We start from the raw sequence: 13,771 nt of genomic DNA, 5'->3' as shown, positions 1-13,771 counted from the left end.
TTAATATAAAATAAAATGGCAGAGAGTTTAAAAAAAAAAAGGTATATTTATCTGTCAAATTAATATTTCCTTAACTAAGCAGTTAAGAAATGCAGACATACGAAAGCCTTCATGAGACAGCTGTCCCATAAAGTCTTTTTCTCCGCTTTGGGATTCCAATCTTTTTCAACAGTGAATACCTACAAGATGATATTAAGACTTTTAACTGGTTAGAACTTGTGCAGAGTGCTCTGTCTTATTCATGTCCATGCAAGGGTTTTTTGTGAAGAAACAGAACTGGTTGAGGGAAGTTCAGTACTATTACAGTGGCATAAGAGACTAGTCCAAAATAATAAACACTTAGAAAGGATAAAATGATGCAAGTACAAAGAACTCTGTAAACATCTTTTAATCCTCAGATGTTCCTGTGCCAGTTTCCCCTCCCCGCTTTATAAACCAGGCTGTTCAAGGCCACACAACAAGTCAAGAGCTGAGCCAAAACTGCCTTCTGATGCTTGAATTCCAGTTTTGAAACCCAAATGTATCTCTCCTCTTTTATTTCTACACTGTTACCACTACTCAAATTGCTCCTTTACTAAAAAATATAGAAAGAAATATTACTGAAGCCTTTTGACCCTTGTGCCCAGCAAATTCCATCCTTGGGCTGCCAAGAAGCTTTGCAGAACTTGGTGCTTTACAGTTTTGTAATCTCCATAGTTCAAAGTAACTTTAACCTCAGCAGACATCAGATATTAATTTCTTTTTCCATATCTGAATGGTATCTGGATTCACACAAATTCTATCCCCTTAGCAACAATTTTGTTTGGTGACTTGCAGGGGGATAAGCAACCTTAGGGAGAACAGACTCCCAAGAACACAAGTAAGCAGTAATAAACCAATAAAGCTGCCAGAAGAGCAACTACAGCACTTCCCAGGTTGGAGACCTGTCTAGGCTCACAGTCATGCTGTTATCTTCAAAGACAAAGTCACTTGATTGTTTCTATTCCTTCATCATAGCAACAGCTTCCTTTCCTCCCAGTTCAGCAATGACGTCTTGCATCTTCCCTATCCGTAAAATAGATCCCTGCCTCTAGCATTGTGCTGATGAAGAATTCTGCTTTCCTGATTGATTGCCAGCCAAGACTGCTCAGATGCAAGTAAGGGTGATTCAAGCTTTTGGATAAACAGTCTTAAGTTCCTGCATACCTGAATCTGAGCCAGATTCCTGCAGTAGCATTGCTCACTAGGGTAGCTACCATCTCCAGATCCCAAACAGTGTTTGAACTAAGCTCTCTTGAAAGGATGTCAGTGTTGAGATATATCATTAGTACAAATAGAGAGCAGTCTCCAGCTTTGAGTCTTTGGTAACATATAAGGCTGCACACTCTTTTCTGTATTTATAATACAGACTTTTTGTTTATCATTTGTCTACTTCATGTATCAATGGCACATATTTTGATAAATGAAAAGCATTAATGTGCTGTCTTTTGATGAAGCAGCTGGTATATCTAGCTTCAGTTTAGCCTGACTCCTATCAAAGACTCCTTTAATTCTAACCACAGATGCACAGAAATAAAGAGGATAATTTCTTTTGTTACACTTGGAGGGGATCACAAGTGCTATCAGGCCCCAAACATATTTGTTGCATTTTCTTTCTCCACTGTTCTTTCATCTTTTTTCCCAAGTCTTTATCTAAAGTACACTTATTGCACACTTCAGTTAGACAAGGCAAAATCTGTTTGTACTCCTTCTATGGTCCCAAGCTAAGAAAATCTTTTCAACTTGTGCCTATCCCATAGGCATGAGTATGACATGTTTTCTAGAGGAAACTTTCTTGCAAAGCAGAGAATCATGTGATCATTTTTGCATGAGCACCACACAAGGAAACCACGTTGTCTTTCATTCCCTTCTACTTGGCACTGATGAGGCTACATCTCAAAACCTGTGTTCAGTTTTGGGCCCAAAATAAAGACATTGAGGCACTGGACCGTGTCCAGAGGAGATAAAGGAAGTTGGTGAAAGGTCTGGAGCACAAGTCCTTTGAGAAGCAGCTGAGAGAGCTGGAGTTGTTTAGCCTGGAGAGAAGGAGGCTCAGGAGAGACCTTGTCACTTTCTACAATACCTGAAAGGAAGCTGTGGCCAGGTTGGAGTTGATTCCTTCTCCCAAGTAACAAGTGACCAGACCAGAGGAAATGGCCTCAAGTTGTGCCAGGGAAGGTTTAGATTGGATATTAGAAAAAATTTCTGACTGAAACAGTGATCAGGCATTGGAAGAGGTTGCCCAGGGAGGTGCTCAACAGGCATGTGGATTCGACACTTGTGGAAATGGTGAAGAAGGCAGTGCTAGGTTAATGGCTGGACTCAATGGTCTTAGAGGTCTTATCCAACTGTAATGATTCTATGATTTTTATGTGTGAGGCAAATACAGGGGCCTGGAAGTAGGAACTCTGTCAGACCTGGGCTTGTCCAGAGCTTTCTGAAAGACAAGTGAAAGGCAATGCAAGACAAGGCCAAGTATGCTGCGCAAACGTGATTCCTTTTTTGTGTTTCAAAGGAGGCTGTTCAGAGCTAGGAGATTCAAATGCCACCAGACCTGGTTGTCTAAAGCCAGTAAAATGAAGACTTGGTGTTATCATCAGAGGTGTAGTATCTTCTGCTGTTCTCCTGAAGATTTTATAGCCTCACTTTAAAAATTTATCACCTTTGTGGCACTGTGGTCTTTGACTGAATGGCATCTGTAAGTCTGTTGAAGGGTCCACAGATTGTGAGGGTTTTCAGAAATTCTCAGTGATTCTTTTCCCCCACTTCCCTTTGCCTGGGAGTAAAGTACTTAATTATTAGTAATTGCAGAATACATTTATCTGAAGAAGGAAAGCGAGGCTTTGAATGATAGGGGTGTGATCCACCCTACAGGAGAACAAACTGGACTTAGACATGCTTATCTATCTCATATGGAAAATTTATGCACATACATCACTGCTGTAGCTTTATCAGTTCCTGGAGCAAAAGCAAAAGCAAGTCTTTTGGATGGCATGAGAATTACATTGTTGGGGGTTTTTAAATGTATTTATCCTCAAATGATGTTTTTATTATGTACTGGAGATAATTTAGCTCAAATTTTAAAACTCTAGAGTGGCATGAGACAGAAGTCACGTCCAGTGTTAATGCTGAAAGATCACTGGCAAGCATGAGCCCATTTAATAAAAAACTGGAAACTTCACAGAGTTAAGATATCTTCTTATCTTTTGCTGTTGAATGACCGACAAAAGGAAGGGAAGTGACTCACTATCACTGAAACTAAATGGAAGATTCATATTTTGTTCAGTTATGAGCTTAGCTATAAATTATTCAGGAACAGTTGTTTCCTGACAAAGAAATTGGCCTTTTGTGTTCACAATGTCCTAACAATCCTAACAGGCAGCACCTGTATGGAGAAGAAGAAACTGAGATCCACTGCTGAAAATTTAATTTGTTGCTATCTATTTATTGATAAAGGTTGTTAAAAATTATAGTTCTGAAAGTTAAAGAAAATTTCATAAAATCCCAACAGCTTTGGTGCTTAGACTGTGCATAAGTACAATTTTTCAAAAACATCATATCTAAACTTTCTAGGATACAGAAATATATATTTTCTCAGATGACCTTGAGGACTTAAAAATGACACTATGGAATCTTCAGCATTTTTGCAGCAGGTAGATGTCAACCTATGTGAAAATAATTCAAATTCTTCTTGAAAAAATACAGGAATATAATTCAAATAAAATGTAGATGTTAACATAGCCTTTTACTTGCTCAAAAGGCCAGTTTTGCATTGAAGTCTGCAGAAATGCAAGACGTCGTGCACATTTTCAGCAGTACAGCACACGCACTCTAGCTGTTTGAAAGGCATTGGTAGCCAAAAGAAGCGTAAGAGACACAGTTCACAGAGGACCCCAAGTACTCAGGTGTTCAGGGGCCCCTCCTGCCCTAGAGAAACCATGCCACTGTTCTACCAGCCCAGCTGAAGGCCATGCTGGGCCCATGCATTAAAGAGCTTCCATCACTTGTTGTAGAAGCAGGATTCAGCCCAATTCACCACAGAATTTTAAAGGGGTAGAAAGTGATTAAGGTTCAAAAGTGATTAATCTTAGCATAAGCTCCTGACGTACTCAGACACCAGCTGGATGCAGCCATGTGCGTGGAAGCTGGCAACAGCTGCTCCCACAGCCTGGCAGAGGAGCTGGCAGAGCACAGGGAGGAGCTTGTGCAAATCGGGAGTGTGTGCTGAAGGGCTTCTTTCCCTTGCTATTTCTCCATGGAGAGAAATTTATTGTATTTTGGAAGGGAAGGAGGTATGTTAAGCTGCTATGAGAAAAAGAAAAAACAAACTCAAACAAACAAACAAACAAACAAAAAAAAGGAGTACTTTACAAGATAGTTTGAGCTGTAACAGTGAAAGGAATGAACTTGAGATCCCATGAGTAACTTCTGTAAAGATTTCTCACATCCATTTTCCAAACATCTCAGATTACTTACCATGAGAGCTGGAGGACTTTTTTTGTTGTTCTTCTTCTTCTTCTGTTAAATTTCTTCTTGAAGTCACTTTCCTGAAAATTACATATATCAGGATGCAATAAGAACTCTGTATACCTCTTTGGGATCTCAATTATTGTCCTCTCTGAGGAAATTACAATATCTGCTTTTACTTTTGGTTTCAAGGTGGATTAATCTAAATGATCATTGAAGAGGGAGTCTTGTAGCCCTAACATTATATCCACTTGAGTACCTCAACAAGTTCAGTGGACTTTGGGCTAAGTGGTATATTTATTTAATATGGATGAGAATGAGTTTTATTCCTTGTCTACAGGAGCCATTCTTTAGCAGTGTGTGAAAAAACCTCACACTCTCGTCATGTTCTTTGCCCTCACACATTTAACCAACACAGTGATATTACCATGTACATAAGTTACATTTTCAAGTACATGGTATAAATATTCCATGAGAACAGGCTAATAAGTTTCCCAAATGAACTTCACCTTTTTTTTTTTTTTTTTTTTTTTTTGAGGCCACAAAACCTTCTTGTGTTTTAGGGATTAAAAACAAAAAAAAAAGGTCATCTTCTCCATCATCTTTCTCTCTACAGATAAAAGTGACTGGTACATCCTTGTTTGCTCCTTGTGTTGTAGAAATTCCTTACTTTCCTCTCAAGGAAAGTGTTGGAGGCCTGGCACAAGTACCCAGAGCACCTGTGCACTGTCCACACAAAAAGTGCCAGAAGTAGTCCTGGCTGATGGGTAAAGGCATGGCCTACTCTCTGTATGAGAGTTTGAACTAGAAAATGTCAGAGATCCCTTCAGACTCTTCAAGATTTGGTGGTTTTGCAGTGTTAATTTTGGCCTTCTCTCAGGCTTTCTCTCAGTCCTTTATACCTCTGGCCAGTGCCCATCACAATGACAGCCTCATGCAACAATAATGTTTAGAGATGGGAAAAAACTCATTCTTGCAGTCTAAATAAAGAAAGGTAAGATATTAAGTAAACTCTTCTTTCTAACTTCTGCTTTTAAAATGGATTTGTTTCCCCAAAGGAGAAGAAAAATCTGGAAGTGAGACATAGCCAAATTCTTCTTAGCCTCCTTCTGCCCTTCCCAAGTAACTTTCTGAGAAGAAAAGTGGTGAAATGCTTTCTTACTTGGCAACTTCTTATCATTTTCTCTAAACAGTATATGTACCCCCAGTGCCTCTTTCTCCTTTCAACTGAAGATCTCAAATATTCTACATTATTATGTCACAGAAACTAAGGCAGCAAATCATGATTCTAAAAAATGACCAGGAGTACTCATCTTCAAACGTTTCTCTGTCCTTACTCAGAAGAGATGTAGCTGAGCAGACCCCACATGGCAAATACCCCCAAGCACTGCAAGGAGACTCTGCTTTCAAACAAGAGGAATCATCTGTTTTGAACAGCACTTACATTTTTTTTCATTCTCCCCAGCAGTATTTTTTTTAATACAAGCTATTTTCATAAAAGCTTCTTTTACTTTGTCTGTCAGTAAAATTCTTCACATGAGCAAGCTATCTTGTAAAGCCAATGTTTTTCAACTGGATTAATCCTAATTAAGCATTTAATTCACAGTGAGAAGTTGAAGAAAGTGGCCCTGTTTTCTGAAGAACCCTTGGGAACTTGACCCATACAGGATAAAATAAATTAATGAACTAGAGTTTTTTTTATTTAAGCGCTTTAATTTAAGATTTTGGGCACTTAAGTTTAGGCTTGCATTTTCCCTTAAATTAAAAGAAATCTGAAGTGTGAAGAGATGTTGCACTGCGGGCGGCCCTGGACCTTGGTCCTGCAGAGAAGCCCACTGCTGGCCGGTCGATAGGAGCCCAGATAGCAAAGAGTTACTAAATCCACCAAAGACAGGACGACATCCAGAGCGTTGCTGTTCTCGAGGGTTTATTGCAGGTATGGCAAGGGTAGGAGAAACAAGGGAAAGGCAGGGAAGATGCAAAGAGAGCACCTCTCAAGAGAGAAGCTGACTCTGAGAGCCCCCTCGAGAGCAGGGGTCGGGGATTATAACCGGGGGAGCAGAGGCGGGGTCAGGGTACATAGGGACCAATGGGATAGGGGCCCATGGGAGGAGTAAGGATGGGATAATCCAATGAGAGAAAGGGGAAGGAGTGGTTTAGGAGAGAGAACCAATCACAGAACGTAGAACTGAGAACTTTCCAGAACTGGGGATGGCATAACTGGTTGATAGGCATTAACAGGGGAGGGTGCAACTAGTGATGGACATGGAAAAGGCGGGAACGCTAGTACAAAGCTTTTCTTTAGACTACTGCAGTTTCCCGGGGCATTGCTGGTAGATCCCCCCCAGGACGGCCTCCCACATTGCACCCTGGCTAGTGCAAAGCTGTCCAGATCAATTTGTCCTGCTGTACCAAAAAACAACATGTTTCAGCAATCTCTTAGTTTCTCTTTGTTAAAAGCTGTAGTTAGATCTAAAATACCAATATTAATCCACAAAGCTCTTTGCTTTAAAAAAATACTACAAATCATTATCCTGTGTCAGTTCAAGACAAATTTTGCTGCCCCTAGTAGAAGTTACAGGTTTTGAACAAAACTGCTGTCCCCATGAACACTCTGTGTTCTGCTGACCTAGTGGGGAGATGCAGTGGTTAGAAACAGTGAGCCCTGTGAGTGCTCTGGCCACTGCATTGTCTTGCCACTCAACAGTCAGGTAACTTAAACCCCCTGTTCTAGCCCTCATTTTTACAGAAGAAGCCTAATTTTAAATTCATCTGTCAGAGAGAAACTTCACTGGCTGCAATGCAAAGAAAAGGGGAATTTCACTCACTTTCAGCAATTAGACTGAGCTCTCTACTAAGATCAAAGGTGTCTGGTTGATGAAAAGCTGTTTCCTTGAGGAGTACAATTCATTTTGGCCAAATAGCATTCAGAAGTGTTAGAAGTACTTGAAGGGACAGTGGCCTAGTTCAATAAAGCACCTGAGCACAGCCCTGCAAGCTGCAGTAAGTTTGGGAAGCCCAAGCCATAATGCACACCCCACCACCTGGTCAGGGTCTGCAGGTTGGTAGCAGAGCAAGCAGGGGAGATTTACACAGTCACACAGCTGTTCCCATTCACATCCCAAGAAGTGAGCTCAGAGCCTTACTCAGAAATGATCTAAGGTTCAACTCCAGCCCCTTCCAATACAGTCATCAGCAGGTGACCTTTTTGATGAACCTCAGTGGGAGGCAGCCCTCAGCAAAGGGGAGAGCAGAGAGCAAGAGGCAGCAGGTGTCTGAGAAAGCTCCTCTTACCAGAGTCCATCAGCAATTGCATTATCAGTGACATTACTGAAACAGGTCTTGTGCCAAACATAAGGCTCTTAATTGCTGATCTGTATCAAAACAAGGGTCCTAAGGAGCTAAGTGATAAAAATCAACATAAGCAACAAATTTACTTTTTTTTTTTCGGAGATTAAAAGAAAATATTGTGGGTTATGAATTTTAGAGATGGATCTAAATTCAAACCTCATGTTGAAGGAACAGATCTCAATGAGAGTGTCTTGCCACACGTTACTGCATTTGATAAACCCATATGCACAACCATCCCTGGGTGTTAGGCTGCTCAGGCTGGGATCTGCCTTTGTAGTTAAGATAGTACTACTAACTCTTTTCTGTCTGGAAATTACTTAATATTAAAAATATTTGAAAACTTAAAATGTAATAAGCAGAGAAATTTTCAAAAGCGTAAGAAAGAGGAAAGAATAAATAAAATTTATTTTTCTCACTGAAGAAAGGAGAGGGAGATTAGTGGTAGAGAACGCTGCTGATAGCAATTTTATACAGACCAGTGTCACAGTATGTTGCTGTCCTCCTCATCCTCCTCCCTCTAGCCTGACTCAACAAGGGCAGCTGCTAATCCTTCCATTTTTAGCACAATGCAAACCTTTCTCTGTTCACTAATCTATCACCACATCAGCAGCATCAGCTGATGCGCAGCCCCTTTTGCCTACAACCCCATAGTCTCTGCCAGCATGCCTGATCCTGTATACATCTCCTGCCCAAAATTCAGTGCCTTGAAAGGTTTGTGGGGAGAGCAAAACACTGCCCCTTGAATGGTGCCTCCAGAGAACTTCGGCAGCCTGAGTTTTAGTTTGTTTTCTTTAAAAAGCAGTTCAGTGGAATAGAGCTCAGATTTACAGGACAAAGGGAGAGAAAGAACCCTGCTAAACTGTCATTAATCTCACTGCAGCGGTGGAAAGAAATTCCATTTGTGTTCCTAGGGAGGGTCTTTGCTTTATGATCCAGCAAATGCTGGATGCTACAAGGCCGTTTGAACTTGTGCCAAATTCAATAGAGACCCACAGCAGTGGAAAACAAAGTCATTTAATCTACAGCTAACTAAACTTCTACTATAAATTGTAGGGATATACCGTACAATTAAATCCACAGCTTTGGCACTTAGACTAGTTTGAATTTGAATCCACCAAAATTTTTTATAAATAAATCCTAATATTTTTTTAGTCAGTAACATGCAGAGAAGGAAAATCTGTAGAGTGCAGAAAAAATAGTTTTACTTTGGTCTTCATTCATCTTAAGACCCTTTTGCACCCTTTTGGCAATATAGAGGGCTGAGTACTGATAGAGATCATGCAAGAAAGGACATCTTCATGAAACTGAAGAAGGTACACTTAAGCTGCATGCAACTGTATATTATAAAAAGGGCAAACCACCACTAGTTTAAAAAAAAATGAACAAGACAAAGAGCAAATGAACAAAAAACACAAAAATCCAAACAACTCTACTATACTCTGCACATGGTAAAGGGGCATTAATATACAAGGCCTCAGATCCATTTGTTTGGTCCTGAGAAATTGTGGGATACCTTGAATTAGCTGTTATATAATGCATGGCATAAAACACAGCACATAATTCACTCATACACTTCAAAAGCATTTGAATTTCGAAATCTTCTGTGATACCAATAACATAATAGGCATTTACCCTTTACAAAGAATGAAATGTTTTTCTAAAATTAAATTTGTTTTTTTTCCGATGTAATAACCTCGGTCCCTCATCCAGAATATGGATTGTTCCTCCCTCACCCACTATGTTTTTCCCAAGGAGAACTGTCCAGGCAGAAAATATCTCCTCTTGTGCTTGCAAACATCTTGCTCAGAAGCAGCAGGACTAATGCACACATGCAAGGACTCGGGCTGCAGACACATCCCTGCACATAACACGAGGTAGTTCAAAGCAATCGGAAGCTGTTTCTGCATCTTTGGCAACCCCCCAGAGAAAATGGTCTCAAAAGTGGGACGTGGCCTAGGTACTCATGGGGAGGGTTACCCAGCTCCAGGAACAGCATACTGCATATTCCTGCAAGTTGTTTTGCACCATGGTGCGTACCAAAGAGCTTTTATTACCACTAAAACCAAAACCAACCCAACCAGGCAAGTCTGCGAAAGTGTCTAAGACTTGAATTATATCAGCTCTGAGGTGGCACACAGTAGCAGTAGTTAGGAACAAAACAATCATAGGAGGCAACTTAATAATGTAATTGACTTCTGCATTAGGTCAGAGTTGCTACAAACCTCACCCATCTGTGAAGCAGTCAGATTTTCTGCTTGAATTCAGCTTTATCCAGTAAGCCAAGGGAAAGAGGAGTACAGAGGATGTAGACATAAAAGCTCTTGGCTTTGGAAGAAACAGGAAACAAAATTACATTGTCTGAGAAACTTCCTACAGCATGATTTTGCAAGGCAGTCAGATTCAGCTCTCACCAATACAGAGCACTACCCTCTTACCTTAGAACAAAAATACTCCCAGCACAATTTCACCTTCACAGTTCAGCTTGCCGTGTTAAAAAGTGAAAAATAAGGAATAACTCCTTGAGAAAGTGCCAAAAAGGGTCATTACAGTAATGTAGAGAGTGATGTAATACAGCAGGTGTCTGGAAACATGGCATTTTATTTACTAGCATGGTACTATCTACTGAAGATTTCATGCAGCAGAGGCAGCCCCAATATGCTCGGGTGTGTAGAACCTGTGTACTTCACGACCTTATCTCCTTCTCTCACTGAACTGCATGTTTGACAGAAAATACCATGCTGTCCTCCAGCCTGAAGCACAAGGGAATTTCCCCATGCAGGAGGAGGAGGGAGATACTCACCAGATCTTGTCCCATGATTGCAGGGAGGGGTGTCCAGCACATGCACCCAGACTTAAGATCAGGAGCAGGCACAAGGCTCACAGACTGAGAATCAGATTAAAACCTGTTTGCTAAAGGCCTCTTCAGATAACCTTGCACAGAACCTGGCACCCATGGGCAGTAGGGAGGGAACTCCTCAGTGACCCCACGGGGAGGACAGCCATCCCTGGCACAGGAAAGTGATCTCCATGCTATATTTGTTATGCAGGGAAAGTGAAGGCAGCCCTGGATAGACACACTAAATACAAAATGGCTTTCTCAACCATTCCTTTAAGAAAAGTTCCATTGTTCTTTTTTAAAGAGAGAGAGAAAAAAGCTTAAAAAGCTTTGCCTGCTGGTGTCCGTCACTCTGCATCTGAAAAGCCTCCTTCACTACTGGCAAATGCATATTATGCCTCTTCATATGGAGGCATTTCTCCAAAACTCAAAGGAGAGCAAAATCTGCCTCTTCTAGCCAACAAGGAGATGAAGCATCCATGGGTTGATCAGCATTTTTAAAAGGAACCAGAAGTTTTTAACATTTGAATAAGAAATAAAAGCAAGATTTAAACTGAAATTAAATTCAATGACACAAAAGGCTCGACTGTGATACAAAAATATAAACAATGTGATTCTTAATGAGACACTGATTCATGTTTCCTTTCTGGAAATTTTTTGGTTTTTTTAATCAGTACTGGTAGGAACATATAGTCCAGTAAATAACATTTGTTACTTTTCTCTTTCCTCCACTCCCTTCCCACCCAGTTATATGCTTATAAAGAGAGAGCGATTACAGCAAATTCAATGTCCAGACACTTGAGAAGATGTTGCAGTGAACACAGACCACCCACTAACTTCATCTGCCTTGTTTTTATAGTCCTGAATTTTTTCAGATTTTCCACTGCCCTTTATAATGAAAAACACAAGCTGTTTCTTTTCCTTATTAGTTTTTATATACAAAGGACAAAATGCAAGGGCAGGTCAAGGAGAATTTGTTATATGCCAAAAAATCCAAGACATCACTCTACACACGTTGGCTTTCCTCTCAATTTGTGTGCCATCAGTCAAAGCACCATTTTCGTTCCTACTCACATTGTAGCTTCAAAATCCAAAGTGGTTTCTCACTAAGTTTACTCTCACAAACCTACTAGACAATGACCACTGTGGCTTTGCTTTCTCACATGAAGCTTGCCTCTCTTAAAAGTAAACTACATAGGTAAAACAGAAGTGAAATTAGCCCAGAAAAACTGAAATTTTAGTGTAATTCCATGGGTCAAAGCTGTTAAAGAGCTTTCTTCCCAAAGTCTAGAAATTCTCTAATAATACATAATAGTAATAATAAATATTTGCTTGCATAATAGTTTGTGTGCTATCACACGGAGCTATGTTCTTGGAGGGATCTGCAAATGGGATCTTACTGCTAACAGGGACAACAGAAAAAGAGACAGTTTAAATTATATTTCACTGTTGAAAAAAAATCTAGATAGCCTGCTTGCTAGTTAACATATTGGCTTTGCTGTTCACTTCCAAAGGTCACCTTCTTCCTGCTGTGGAGCCTTCTGCCACATATCTGTCCAGTCTAACAATTTTTGCCAGACAGTTTTTGTCAGATTAGGTTAATTATTAACGCAAATCACAAAAACAAGCCCATCACAAAATAGTTTTATTTTACTTGTAAACTGGGTACATTACTGACAAAAGCTGAACAAGCTTAATCTACCATAAACAGTGGTCATGTGTTACATTTACATAGCTTTTGTTAGCAGTGCTTCAGAAAAGCGCACACAAATAGGGATCACTTCATCCTTCACTAGACTTAATCAATTTGGAATTTTTGAATGGTATACAGTAATAGTTTGTAGGACAAAGCACACCTTTAGTGAAATACAGAAACCAGGGGGGAAAAATATTTTAAGCAGGTCAGGCATCAGCACAAACTGAAATATATCCTGAATCACAGAGTAAGTTCTTTATAAACAGGGCTGTGTAAGTTTTACTGACTGCAAATGGTCAACAGCTTTGATTTTCAGCTTCACTGCAAAGGTTCAAACCCACACATCTCATTTTATCAGTAGATAAACACCTATCTCAGGGTGAAGCACAGTCCCATAGCTGAAACCTGACACCCTGAATGCTATATGTCCAGACTTACTGAACTGTGTGGGTATCTTTACATGATAATCCATCCGTAAAAGATACTATGAATTTCCAGTTGCCTAATTTTCTTGCCTTGACTTACTACTGAATTGCCAGCTGCAATTCTGAAGCTTTTCTGTGGGAAAGGGTTGATTTCTCATGGGTAAAGGCAAGCTAAACACCTGAGAAAAAAAAAATACCCCACCACCAAAACTCCACCAGCATAGACACTATATCCTCAGGGGAAATTTCGAAAGCAGGTATTCAGAATATTGCCTAATTGAGAGTACTTGTAACAGCAATTATGTTTAAGAACCAGTGCCAGAGGAGCAACTTTAATTTCTGTACTATCACTGGGCTTGGGGGGCATTTTTTGAAGTTTAAGTGGTTTGAGAGTTTTGTTTGATTTTTTTTTTTTTCCAAAAAAAGGTTTTCCATTATTCTTCTTGATGTATTTTACAAAGGTTTAATGAAGACAGCATTTAGTTGCACACACACGTGCACACACTAAAGCTCACTCTGGTCACGCAGGGCCTGTTCTTGAGGCAACAGGGGCCTCAGTTGTCTAATATTGTAAACGCTAGGAAAACAGCTAGGCGGTCCTTGAGGATAGACACCAAACTGTAGTTTAACAAGACTGGAGAACATTCTGGACTCCTGGCAAGAAGGTACTTTCTCATTGTAGGTACCAGCTCACTTAACACCACTAACTTCAAGGCCTTGCTCAGCTACAAAACATAGCTAATCCAAGTTTAAATTAGCTTTCCTACATCTCCTGGGTAAACGCTGTCTGCACCCCTGCCAAAACACACTGCTTTCCTCCCCTGCATTTCCAAACAATCCCTCACCATAGGTGTTTCCCCTGCAGCTTCTCAAAGTGCTGTGCACATAGCTGTAAATTGCACAGCCACACCAAATGATTGGAGGCAGATCTGAATGCATGGAAGTGTTGGCTGTGTATCCTGGGAACGGGAGAAAGCT

This window comes from Vidua chalybeata, chromosome 3, assembly GCF_026979565.1.
Source record: "Vidua chalybeata isolate OUT-0048 chromosome 3, bVidCha1 merged haplotype, whole genome shotgun sequence".
Taxonomy (NCBI): Eukaryota; Metazoa; Chordata; class Aves; order Passeriformes; family Viduidae; genus Vidua; species Vidua chalybeata.
This window is presented reverse-complemented; position numbering follows the sequence as displayed.